We start from the raw sequence: 14,636 nt of genomic DNA on the forward strand, positions 1-14,636 counted from the left end.
TCGGTATTCCAAATTTATTACATCTGTACAATTTACTTAATTATATTATACAATATACTTTGCTTTATGAATAATATTTGGCGAAATGGATTGATAAATATAATTATTATCATGTACATAAATATTCTTAACCGAAATTCCAGTGTATGTTTAATCAACTATAAAGGTAAATAGAGGAACTATATGATGACGTAAGAGTATACCGTAGTGAAGCATTTGTAATTTTAAGCGCGAGATTTCAAACTATCGAAATATTGTGTTGTGTATTCGATACTTACAATTTAACGTATTGTTTTTTATTTGACTATGAAGCAAATACATCGCAGTTTTCTTTTTATGTAATAACTGGCAACTGAGCTGGTGGTTCGTCTGATGGTAAGCGATCGCCACCGCCTGTGAACATTTGCAGAGATAGGGCAGCTACGGATACCTCGCCTGCAATTAAGCGTTAAAGGATAAGGAAAAGATTGAGGGAGGAAGAAAGGTATACCAAATCAGTAATGCTCAATTCAAAAACAATTTTAACTATTAAATCGCAAAATCGTTTTAATACAAATTAATTACAAAACGAGGATAATCGTTGATTAAACTAATTATTTATAAATTAAACTAACACAAGCAAACACTATTAAACCTAACATCTATTTAAAATAACCAGCGAGAAAATATAACATTTTACTTCACATTTAAAAGCTTCATTCGCTACACATAAACAAACAAATCGCAGTTAACTTAAACAAATACAGTACAGTTAACAGTTCAAAAGCTAGTTTAAATAACTAAGGTGCAGTTTAGCTCCTTACTGCGCAAATAGAGTTGCTAAAAAACTTTCAAGTTTGCATTTTAGTATTCAGCGCAAGTTCAAAATTTACATATCACGATTTAGTAGACAGGATTAAATTATTAATGTTATTGAGCTTGTATTGTCGACAAATGTTTATTTATATTTCTATTTTGTTCTGAACGTAAACACGTATATATAAAATACATATTTAAAATATGTTTATACATTAATCTTATTTACATAAGAGTAACTCTTTATGTAAATAGCAAACATATTTTACTTAAATTCAAGCAAAAATCATTTGTATCGATTTAAGAAGCTAGATTTAGCCAGCGTAACTGATAATGGCGAGTTGATAATGTCGCATGTCATCACACATCTTGGACATGTTGACTTCGTCACGATGTTTTTTCACCATTTCGGGCAGTGATAATGTGCATAGTATGCAGATAAATTGACAAATCTATTTATTGTACACTCGCCTGGTATCAAATCTGCGAATTTTCTCTTCAAGTACGTCGTCCTTACGTCCTTAGGCACCACTGATCGTATTCACATGAATAATACTAAAACTTTTATAAGTCTACTATTTCCATTCATAGTTGAAACAAACTGAACAATGTCAAATATCCAGTCACAAAAAGTGGCTGTAATTTTCTCAACAACTTGAAAACAAACCATTTATCGTAGTAAGCTTAATCATTACAGATAATATTGACAGGCATTCGATTTGATGTATCGGAAATGGCCGTTTCTATCTAAGCGCTTTTCTAAAAGCCTTTCATTTGATTTATCGACGTGCAATAAGTCTAATTTTTGTGTTTTCCATTGAGGGGAGGGATAATTTTAATGTTTTAGAATGTAATTTATCACTAGTATAGTACTAATTGAATTTCAAACTAATAATATAAATAAAAAAGTATTTTTGTTACCATTCAACCTCTTACTCCACTTTTTAAATCATTTTTAACCACCATAAAGCTTAGCGAGCTCTCTCGACTTTGTCGAATATTATTTGTCGTTGTTGTTGTTGGGTTTTCGCTATTTTTTTGTTGTTATTAAAGACATTCCATCAAAACTGAAGATTTTCAATCATTCGATACTAAAACTAACTTATCAATGAAACGCTTAGTTTTCAGTTTTATGAGAAATGTGTAGAAATGTAATTAAGAGAGCATTCAGATCTCCAATAACTTGGAGTAGCTCTGGAACCTGGTGTTTGTACAAAAACGCACGCGGCAATTTAAACTAACTAACTAACCGCTTTGCAATATTTTGGCTATTGGTAAGAATAAAGTTTATCCAATAGCAGAAAATACATTCAAAAACAATCTGAGTAGAGCATTTGTTTTAAGATCGACGACAGAGCGTTTAGTTTTCCTCATTAGTGTGAGGTTACGAGAGGAATAAGAGTGGTGTCAATCTTCTTTTGCTACTAACCATATGTTATGAGGAAGCATTCTTATCCCTTCTACTACATGCGAAAGTAACTCCAACTGCCTGTGTACAGAGATAGTTTGAAATCCGAGAAAGGAAAGAGTTTAATTTGTTATTCCAGAAATCCTATTAGAACGGAAATTATATAGGTAATTCTCTGTGGATCCCTGTGATTTCGCGGACGAAAAGCTAGTTTGCTATATACACATCCACATAGCGTTTTTAATCCCGCAAAGTGAATAAAGCCATTCAATGCTTACATATTGCTGTAAACCACATAAATAACTTGTCAATAAATTTCTGTAGCGTTCACAAAGCTTCTCAGAAGCCTGATAAACGTTCGAAAACTCGACCGCGTATACAAGAGTTGGTAACTTGTTACATTTTAAAAGGCATTTGTAGTCTATAGGAGTAAACTTTAAACGTTGAAACTGGAACTATCGGGGTACAATTAGTCAGCTATCACAGTGGAATTAGAGGGAGCCGTTCAAAAGGCGATAATTTGCTGCTGACATACAAATTAGAAAGTTGGGCGCCGGCTGTATGTGCTGTTATGTGAACAAAGCTTTATCCTGCAGCGTGGCTTTGTTTGGTGTTGGAATTTGGAAATATTTTACCAATAATAGAGAAGAAAGCAGGACGAAATTTGCGGCGATATACATATACATACATACAATACTAAAATAGCAGTATATATATATATATATATATATATATATATATATATATTCACGTAAGATAAAACCAAGTACTTCAGGTGGTGAAGGTCTTGTCATTTTTTTTTGTTCGCGTGATTTTTTTCCATCAGCTTGTATAATATTACAAGTTAAAAAAGTATTGCAGAAAAATCAAAGACTAGATCAAACTTGCAGGGTCCTCGCGTGGTACTCAATGCAGACAATAATCTCTGTACCAAATTTCAAAAAGATCCCATCAACGTTTTTTTTTATGAAAGCGTTTCATTATCATAACTTTTCAAACAACAAAATGTACGGTACTATTCAAATAGAATAACTATCTTAACATTATGAAATACCAATTTCTCTTATCCTTCTAAAAATTATTAACGCGAAAGTTAGTAACAATGTAGTGATTTCTGATATTCTATCACGCGAAACCAGCTTATCATATCTGCATGAAATTTGGTACAGTGATAGATTATAGTCTGAATAAGTGCATAGGCTATATATAACCAGATACCATCGAGTGACGCCACGTGTTATAGCAAGTATAACATAAAAGAAGCAAATAAATTTTGCCTTATTCCGTCGACTGTGTAAATAGTCGTATCGGAAAAATATATTCATAGCAACGACGATAATTCTATTCCGATATTATTAAAGGAAATCACATAGAAAATGAGATGCAATTACGTATCTGTAATATGAAAATGAATTTAGAGCAATACGAGATTTTCGCATTTGATTTCGCAAAGGAGGAAAATATTATTTCGTTGAATAATACGTAATTGTTACAGTATATACATGGACCCAATAATTCTTATTTAGAAATGTTGTTATGTAAGATTTCTTTACGCTATTGAAATCGCTGCTAATTTGACCAAACATTCATTAATCTTTCTTATATTTTTTTAACTGTTTTTAATGAATAGGAAAATTTATCTCAATTCGACTTAATATGTATTTTCTGAGTGTTCAAATAGCTTTATCGTTAATAGATTTGATTATTATTAAATATTCCAAGTACGTTCCAAGTAGTAACATGATAGGTTATGAAAATCAGGATCTAATAATACCTCACAATGTACCAACACATTACAGCAAAAATCGTAAATAATTTATTTCAACAAAAATCCCAAAGACCCTAGATCTAGATCGCCAAGAAAAACATTTAATAATAAAGCAACGATCTTGACTTAACTTGATATTGAATTTCTTAAAGACGATTTTATTATTTGTTTTATATAATTATTAGTTTAAGCAAATCACAAAATATCTCAAAAGAACAAATGTTTGATAGACACGGATCTATGTATGCCAACTCATAAAAACGGGGTATAACTGTCATAACATTATAATGAAGTATCAATTTCATTGAATATACTATTTATTAAAAACATACACACATATATATATAAGGAACATTCCTAAAATCATATCTAGCTATGCTATTATCATTCGAAAGTTTTCGCATAATAGAAACCAAATTTACACGAAGGTTTCCTTAATTATTCAAGATATACATATTCAGAAGTGGAAGCAAGAGAGGTAAAGGTTTTAAATCTATTCGTGTTAATTATAACAGTGTTTGAGGAAAGTAGTTTTTTTATTGAAATTTCCAATTTTTTAGCTTTATTTTCATTCCGTGTTGCAGTACCTAATGATTATTTTTTCGTTATACAGTAATTGTTTTCATGTAAATGAATTGTATAATTAAAAACATTGAGTAAAGTAAGGGAGATCAAAGAAAGTTTCGAATTATTTTTTTACGTTAAAATAACATTTTGTTGTCTATAGAGATAATATATTGGGTAAGTAGTTGAAATGTCCACTTATTGTGGTTATAGATAGATGGATTAAAAACAAAACCTTTCAAAAAACCGTGAATGGTCGATTTAATTCATATACTTCATAAAAATAATTATCTATCAACAAGTCTCTATTTACCTGACTAGATCTGTAAAAAAATCAATTTACAACTAAGAGGCTGTTGTACTTCAGAACATTTCCAAAAGACACTTATTTATAAATCTCGATCAGCTTATACTTACAATCTTTTGAAACATCATCCTTCGTCACTTCAAATTAATGCTTCTAATCGAGTGAACCTGACTCCTTTTTCTAGAGCGTTAGCGTCGTTTCGAAGAAAATTTGTTAAAAAAACAGTGAAATCTGTTCGACTTTCGCGTGAATATTGAGTGAGATAAGTCCGAATTTCATCTGATCCACAGCTGTCTTGTGCCTGCGATCGCCTACCTATTTTCTAGATGTTTCTTGACCTGTGTTATTTTGCAGATTTCATATTATCCTCGTATAAAATTTTACGAAATTTGGCTTTGATAACATTATAGATAGAATTCGTTGAAATCCCGAGCCCATTGTGGTTATAATTCTAAGTATGTTTATTTTGTTTCACTCATCTATAATTTTTCCACAGAATATGCTTTCTTTGCCCCACGGGATTAAAACCCACGGAGGACTTCGGTTATACCTTTGTAGGTCAAATAAGGTTTTTAACGTAGCCGTAAAGAACGATAAAAGACAAGCTTTTGTCAGCGGCTTCTTACGGGTTAAATTAGGAGTAGTTTAATATATGTTATTATACTTATTATAAATATAATCACTCTATCTATTAAAAAGAACCCATCAAAATCCGTTGTGTAGTTTTATCTCAACATACATACATAGGTATAGACGCGGGAAGCAACTTTGCTTTATACTATGTAGTGATTCTATAGAAATCGATGTACTATCTTTTCTAGACAAAAAAGTACCAAGGGCGCCGCCAAGTCATACAATCTCAGACTTTATACAACATCTCACAAAAATCTCAGCAAAGCCTATTAGCTCCCACGTAGTGGAGATTCCCAAAAATATATGGCCGTAAGCAGTAGACCATTTAATTAATTAACTAAAGAGCGGTTGGTTTCGGTGACTGTTGGTACGGGTCGACCCCTATTAATTTTATACCATTTTTCCACTCCAATCTCTTAATCGATTTCTGTAACAAGTTCCGAAAGACTTACTTATTTATAGGGTTTTGCTCTCGATATTGGGTACGCCGATGAAATTTTTTATTAGCCAGGTGACTGAATTTCGGTAAGCGTCTGCGGATTTACGCTTACGTGTTTTCATTAATGTGTATTTTAATAAAAATATGTGTAGTATTTTCTTGTGTTTGATTTAACGCAAGTATTATATATTTAACATTTAAAAAACCCGTCTCCCAGTGACCACGCTCGCTGTAAAGTTTTTTTTTTTATTTTATTTTATTTTATTTTTTTTTTTATGATACAGTCGGCAATGGAGCTAGTGGGACACCTGATGGTAAGCGCTACCACCGCCCATGAACATTTGGAGAGGCATAAGCAGACCAGACCTTACGCCTCTACAAATGGATTGCCGACTTTTCGAGAAGGGATTAAGAAAGGATTAGCCATAGGAATAAAGGAAAGGACTGAGAAGGGTAAGGAAAAGGATATGGGCCTAAAGTAAAGTGTACTAAACGTCGGTTTTTATAATATAATAAACAGTACATCTTAATTTACTTAATTAGGGTTAAGTGTTATAAAATGTATCATAAAATTATTTTTTTCTTCACTTTACCCAGCTTATATGTGGTAGTCGAGCACGCTTCGGCATGAAATGGGCCAGCTCGCACCGGGGAAGTACCACACCCCCACAGAAGACCGGCGTGAAATAGCATTCTGCTGTGTTTCGTTCGGTGAATGGGGAAGCTGGAGGCCCATATCCTTTTTCTTAGTCTTCCCAGTCCTTTGCTTAGATGCTTAAGGTCTGCAATGGACCTTATGCCTCTCCAAATGTTAATGGGTGGTGGTAGCGCTTACCATCAGGCATTCCACTAGCTCCATTGCTAACTGTAACAAAAAAAAAAGTTCTTTCCTTCATTCCTGTGTTCAATCCTTTCTGTATCCCATTCCTTTTAAATAACTGATAACGCATTTTATATATACATATTATATTTTAATGAATATAACATACTGTCTCTTGCCATCAGGCAATCCATCAGCTCAATTTCTCGCTATTATATTAAGAAGGATCATCAAAATCGGTCCACTCAGTCGAAAGTTTGAGCTAACAAACCTTTTTTGAAATCGGTTGAAAAGGAGCTAGTTTGTCAATAGTGAAAATAAACTCACTACGTTGGTTGTGAAAGCGTTCTTCAAACGAAAGCGCATAAAGTGTTAATTGCAATAAATACAATTCACTTCATTTCTGGCAGCGTGCTGCGGTCAAGTCGCAAATGCCACAACACGAGCTGCACTTGTTATGTCTAATTTGGAGAATACGCCTCAACTAAGTTGCTGTTTAGTTGAATTATTTCTAGTTTTTTTTTTTAATAAGTTTTACTAATATAAGAAAAACAAGGTTAAACGATTTTTTTTTGTCATCATGGGCAATGGAACTGGTGGGTCGCCTGATGGTAAGCGCTACCACAATCTAGGAACATTTGGAGGTTAATTGTAGACCTTACGCCTCTACAAATGGAGATGAAATGGATTGTGGAATTTAAATTCGAAAGGTACTATTTCACGCCGGTTTTCTGTGGGGTTGTGGTAATTTCCCGGTACGAGCTGTCCCAATTCGTGCCGTGGTAGACTTCCACACAATATCTGTACTTTTTGCATACGAAAAATATTGTTTAATACGTATGCAATGCATACGATTAAGTTCTCAGTACTCTACTCTACGTCATAACGTAATATATCAAGACATGATCAGACGTTTTCTCTTCGTAAAGGCGGTCGTTAATAGTGCGTCTTAATTATCTAGGGTTAAGTGTTATAAAAATATGTATCATAATTATTTTTTCTTTAAACATAATAGCGGGTAAACGAGCAGGTGCGTCACCAGTAAGTGGTGATTGACGCCGCCCATAAGCATCCACGCAACCTGGAGAGTTGCGGGTATGTTGCCGGTCTTTAAGGGACGAGTACGCTCTTTTATAGTGACCCAAGTCATAGTAATTCAGGAATGCTGAATCGGTTTTTTTTTATGGCAGACATTTCAGTATTTTATTCTACTATCGGCTTTGAGGATAAAATCAAAATCATATAATTCACGAGCATTATTAGTATAAACTTACATATATCGTATTTTCATATTGTAATGTAGAAACTTCGAAAGACTGAACAACCAAATTAATCGAAAAAGCCATGAAATTACGCAATCTAGCCGAAGAAAATATTAAAAAGCTATCAATTAACGAAGCTTTTCCAAGAGGGTGGAGTAATTTCCTGATCAATCTGACCCAAATTGTGTCTAAACATTAACCAAAACTAAATGTTCTCATTAAAATATTGAACAATGGACAGCTTTTGAAATAATGCGATGAAAAACAAAAGAAACACTTGAAAAATAAATTTCCAATTCTAATATCATAACGGAATTATTTGAAGTAATTAATGATTTCTAGGAATTCGAAAAGGTTCAGCGTGTTTCGTGTAGGCGGTTGTAGTCATAACAAATAATATCGATAGGATATCATAATCACCACATAGTATAAAACGCTCTACATAGTATAAGTCGCTTTCTCTGTTGTCCTATGTCCGTATGTATGCTATAAACTACGCAACGGATGTTGATGGGGGTTTTTAGTAGACAGAGGGCTTCAAGAGGAAAGTTTATATATATAATAATATCTAATAGGTAGTAACATCTAACATCTAATAGATTTATATATATCTTATAACTTTAAACGAGCAATTCTTGTATATATATATATAATTTGAATCTCGGAATCGGCTCCAACGATTTTCATGAAAATTAGTATATAGAGAGTTTCGGGGGCGATAAATCGATCTAGCTAAGAATTTTTTTTAGAAAATGTCATGTTCGTGTTTTATTCGTGTTTTTTTTTTCCTGACATCTATTGGTGAATAATAATACTATTTTGCTTCGTAGATAGCTGGACAACTGAAATAACACATAGGCACTTTTTATACCGATATTCCTACGGGATACGGACTTACGCGGTTTCAACCGCGGGTCACAGCTAGTTGTAGGTAATAACATATAACAACTTATAGGTTTCTGTATAATAACATCGCATCAAACTACTCCGTATTTAATGCGAAGCCGCGGGTAAAAGCTAGTCCTTGATATGAACCTCACAAGGCGACGACAAAATTTATCCAAAAATAAAAACCGCTCTCGCTACCGCTCTCGTATTTGCTACACACTAAGACAAATAAAACTTTAATATCCGTTTAATATTGTAGTAATCAAACTACGTTTATAACAACAACTACAATTACGATGTATAATTAACATAAACAATTACTAATAAGCTCGTTTATGAAATAACTATCTGTCTAATTGAAGTAGAGTAACGATATTTTCATTACAAAATTATACTTCAATACAGTGAATATAGTGATTTAATTATTCAAGATGAATATACTATTTTAATATTGCGGTGTTTATCTTTGTCTTCGTATTCCGTATTCAGATGTGTTACAATAGTTGAAGAATTACCTGGTTCTAGACACAAATCGAAAAGCCTAAAAGTGAAATAAAACAAAATAAAAATATGAAATATAACACTAGCGGTCCTCTCCCATTTCCGTAACGCATATATAGCCTATATCACTCAGGGATAGAATCGGATCAGTACATCCTAAGATTAGAGAGAGAAATGCAAACGTATAAACAAGTTCTTCAATTATTTACTATTACTATAGATAAGATAAAACATAGAATTTGTAATATAACTTTATTAGCGATTAATAATTGTTCTCTTTTCTCATAATTAATATAGGTTTCCGACCTCTAAATTACTCAAATTTATACTTATGCATAAGGTTCTGCCTTATATTCTGTAATTATCTATGAATAAAAATTGTTAAAATAAAAAAAAAAAACATATAACATATAATGGCATTCGTTTTACCTCAAATCGTTCAATATCTTGTAAAAAATCGTAAGCTGTGTGTTGTTGCTTACTTGTGAGTAACAATAAAACTACTCAGCGAACTGCTATTTTACCATTTACACAAAAAAGTGCAAAATAACAAAACCACGAACTTATAAGGAATATGCAGTGCTATAAAAACTACGAGTCACCGTTTCTCGTTTCATTTTGCAGCACTAATGACAGTTCCCAGTCTTGAGGTCGTGGATTTCATTTGAATACATCGTAAAAATGTGTTAGAGCGGGTGCGAGGTACAGAATTGAGGCGTTTTTTTGTATGTTACTTACTGGCTGTGATGCGCGGTTTAGATAGCAGACATATCCACGCACAAAAACAAGTATTTTTATAGCTTAACATATTAATATTTGCTGGCGAAAGTTTTATGAGTATGGATGGATTTATGGAGGTGTGGATTTTGTGACTTTGTAAAAGTTAAGATAGTTTATGAACAGAAAAACGCACCATATAATGTTACGGCCACCAGTATAAAATTTTGAGTCAAAAGATGCGCCATTTTGCTTGTCGCTAATGACATTGTAAAAACCGTAAGATACGTATCTAAAAGTCTGATCCGAGATAGTATTCTAACGGTGTTTACTATTTTAAGGTGATACGTATGTCATACTACATGTATATCTTGTATATAGCATATTAGCTGTAACCCGCGGTACACGGATAAAAAGTAGTATGTAAGCTAATCCAGACTACAATCTATCTATATACCAAATATCATTCAGATTGCGAAAGAGTAACAAAAATCTATACATTCTTACAAACTTTCGCGTTTATTCAAGTAAGATAACTCACTAACCTCTTTATCCATTCAATAAAACGTTTCGTATTTCAAAACAAACTTTTTATTTAGAATCCTGTCGTTTAGGCCATCGTCGTATATTTTTGTTCCTCTTTTCTTGTAGCAATATTGCTTTGACAGCCAGTGTAACTTAAGCCCTCTGATAATGTTCAATATATTTCCTGGTGGTGACTAGTTTAATTGCAATATTATAAAGATTTATTCCATACAAATATTGTTAGTACATTTTTAGCGTATTGGTTTTTTTCAAAAATCTTTTACCAGGATAATCTCGATGTATCTTTGAAGAATTCTCGCAACCGCGTTTCAGTAAATTGTATACTTAATTTTTTTTTAATATTTATTTGAATTATTTGAAACTTTAAAAAAACTTTTCGGGGGTCCAAGACCAGGTTGCGTGCAAGAAATAAATTGATCTTTAAATTTATCTTCATCAAAATCATCCTTACGGAACTGCCATGACAATATCAAAAGTATGACGACTAGTCATATCCAATAACCCGCTTCGCCAGCGTGCTCGACTATGTTCTGAGCTCTCATAGGAGACCTCTATCTCTGCAGTTGGAGCGTATGATATTGGCTGTTGATTATATAATGCATTATATTTGATTGCGCATAAAATTTATATTAATTTAGTTAGCATTATTATATGCAAGGCACACAATGCAAGGTACACTATAAAATGCCGTTATTACAATGATGCATTATTTTTTGTAAATGTAGCACAAATATTATTACATTTAAGTATCCATTCCTTAAATTGTTTACACCAAAAAGTGCATTTTGCTTTCAATTTTCTATAAGAAATAATATTGTTTCATATAATTGTTCGAAACAATATCTACGTTATAAATAAATATTTCAGATTTGCTCGTAGTTTTTTTGCGACCTCCATAATTGTGTTAGCGTATAGACATCAGCGAACAAGGATCCTATAAACAATGTCATCACTTCCCCAGAGAATATACACAATACCGTGCATTTTTCCACCCTTTGTTTCAGGCCTTAATTAAAGAGTTTCTGTAGCGAGTGGAATTCTATAAATTTAATTATTCAAATCGTAGCTCTTAATGTTTACCGTTTATTCAGAGAGCGTCTCAAAGTTTACTTACTTGGTATTGTTTATAATTCAATAAGTGTCTTGAATGCTGGCTTTATATTCGACAATCACTTATAACCTAACAAAGAAATTTTGAGATGATGAAGCGTTTTCAATTACGTAGCGGCAATTGCGCGGAGTTTTGATATTACACTTTAATACTGACTTCAGTTCCCTTTATGAAGGACCGGTATAGAGTTACGAAATAATAACTAAATTACGTTTATTAGAATTGTTTATATCTTATTATATTATTGGCCAAATATCGAATAATGTTGTATATTTTCGTATAAGAAATGTTCGACAAGGCGGTAAAATATTGATTTAGTAGAATCAAATGTGTTTAGCATATTGAGTAATTTTAATTAATAGTTATTAATGAATAATACAGTGTATATTTTTTTCAAGTCATATTATTATGATTATAAATTTAAGTGAACATTTTAATAGCAATGCACACTTAAATTTAAATTAAACACAAAATGTAAATGAATACCACTTAGTGAAAATTTAAATTAAAATGAAAATCTTTAATACATGTTTGAACAACGATATATAATATTTACCAAGGACTGGAAAGGGATTAGAAAAGGTGACAAGGAGCATATGGTTTTATGTAACAGAATGTCCTAGAATCTATGAAGATTATGTATAGTATAGTATATCTATAGTATCTCTATAGCTGTATCGAACTATGAAATAATTAATCGGCTAGGAAAACAGGAACGAAATAATATCTCCTAAGATTCCTGCAGCAGTTTGTTTACAAACTCGTTTGAAACACAAAGCGTATATGCTGAAAACATTTACATACACACGAACTTTGTATTCACAACAAAGCTTGCCTTGAAATTTACCAAGTCAATAGAAAAAATGCAAAACCTTCGCGCCCACTCACTGTTTGTTTCACGTATTTCCTTTCATACATTGTTTCCTTTCCACCCTTTTTATGGACGGTCAATTGTGCAGCGATTGAGGTCAACGCGAATTTGTTTTTGTCACCTTTATTTCGGGATTACAAGGAAAATATCGTTAAATTTTTTATGTGCTCCGCCTTAACGGTCACTATGTGTGGCCAGCGTGATTTAGTAGTTTACGGTCCTCCAAAGTTCGCTTTTTATGAGATTAATGGGGAATTAGATGGAGGCGTGCTTCCTATAAACGTTGAGGGTAGGGAAATAAAGCATTTTCGGTGATTTTCAGCATTGTTATGGCTTGGTCCTCGTTTGTGAAGTTTTATAAGCTTGCATTTCATTTCTTCTGCACTAAACTACTTGAAGTTTGATCGCTTATAATTTAAAAGTCTTCGTTTTCATCAAATAATTCAGATTAAAAGCTTATTTTTCTTTTTATTTGTAAATATAATTACACGATTGAAATTTGTTGAGTTATGTGAAGTCCCGCATATTTACAGTAAATTCATTTTTTAAGATAAAACTCAAGCATTATCAAATAGTACAATAAATTTAATAAGGAATTTATCCATGTATCATAAAAAAGTCAACGAATTAAACCAAATGTCTTGTGATAAATGAACTTATAATATTGCAACCGTAGTATATGTATAGAAGACCTATTTGTTATTCTGAAGGTGTAGGTACCAAGAGTAAGGATATCTTCAACCATCCATCAAAATCCAAATTCGAGCGCATCTGCAAGCTATTGCTTTATTAGCATAGCTGTTATTAATATATACTAGATCTGATGGCATTCATACTATAGTGTAAGTAAATTTTACCATTAGCCTTAGATTAACTCGTACATAACAGTGTTAAACAATATAATAAAGAAAAAATAAACAAAATTATGTTTAAATCTATAACATATTAATATCAAAGATGGGCATTAATGTCAAAGAAAGTCAGGTTATGAGAATAGAAATTTATTATACAAAAATGAATATTAATCCCCGCCATTTCAGAGTAGGCAAATTTTGCGTAAAATTAACACTGCCTAATTATAGAGTGCTTGGACATGAATATAAAGCTTCTGGATGTTAAAAGAAGAGGTAGTTATTTCTGCAGCTATAAATAAAATATGTTACATTCTTCTTTGTAAAATATATTGCTACCTCAAACATTTAAATTAATTTAGTCACGACAAAATCATTTAACATTATAAATTGAAAAAAATATTATAAATACTAAATAAATCATCATCAAAAAACAAAGTAAATATGCGTGTGTTTGAAATTAGTAAAATAACTCTTACCCCTGGTGGGACTCGAACCCACAATCCCCGGCTTAGGAGGCCGATGCCTTATCCATTAGGCCACAGGGGCTTATGGCAGTGAGATGAAATTTAACTACAATTTTGTATACTAATGAATAATTAATGAATTATGTGTTTTATTGGAAGTGTATTGGTGAAATACTGTAATTTTTTATTACATTAGTGGTCGTCCAGTGGTCGAAATTTGACAAGTCCATAAAAGGCTATGCTATTTAAAAAGTCGTGGTGGCTCAGTAGTGAGAACTTCAATTTATCTCCACATGTGGATAACATCATCACTGCTTAAAACGGTGAAGGAAAACATCGTGAGGAAACTGGCTTGTCGAAGAATCAAAAGTTAAACGACATGTGACATCATAGGAGGCCTGTAACCCAGCAGTGGGAACATGTATGGGCTGATGATGAGTCTATGCTTAATGATATGGCCTATCCAGTATCTATGGTTCCTTGATGGAACCTTGCTAATTGCTCACGGTGCGCTCCTGTAGAAATTTCACAATTTATTCTGCTCCTTCGTTTCCGTCATGTTTCTTATTCAGCTAAGTTTTCCTGTCTTAAAAGGCACATGGAATTAATTAACAAAAAATCGTTGCCCATTATTGTTATCCCCATTCCTATCTTAAGGAAGGAAGTATGATTTTAACATTTGGATGAA

At 32.4% G+C, this 14,636-nt stretch overlaps 1 non-coding gene across 1 annotated transcript; it reads right to left on the reverse strand.

The window, feature by feature from the left end:
* Window positions 1-13,957: 13,957 nt before the first annotated feature.
* Window positions 13,958-14,030, reverse strand: Trnar-ccu. The gene has a single exon. It is a non-coding gene; the product is annotated as a tRNA-Arg (tRNA).
* Between the last annotated feature and the right edge of the window lie 606 nt (window positions 14,031-14,636).

This window comes from Zerene cesonia, chromosome 16 (assembly GCF_012273895.1).
Source record: "Zerene cesonia ecotype Mississippi chromosome 16, Zerene_cesonia_1.1, whole genome shotgun sequence".
In the NCBI taxonomy this organism is placed as follows: domain Eukaryota; kingdom Metazoa; phylum Arthropoda; class Insecta; order Lepidoptera; family Pieridae; genus Zerene; species Zerene cesonia.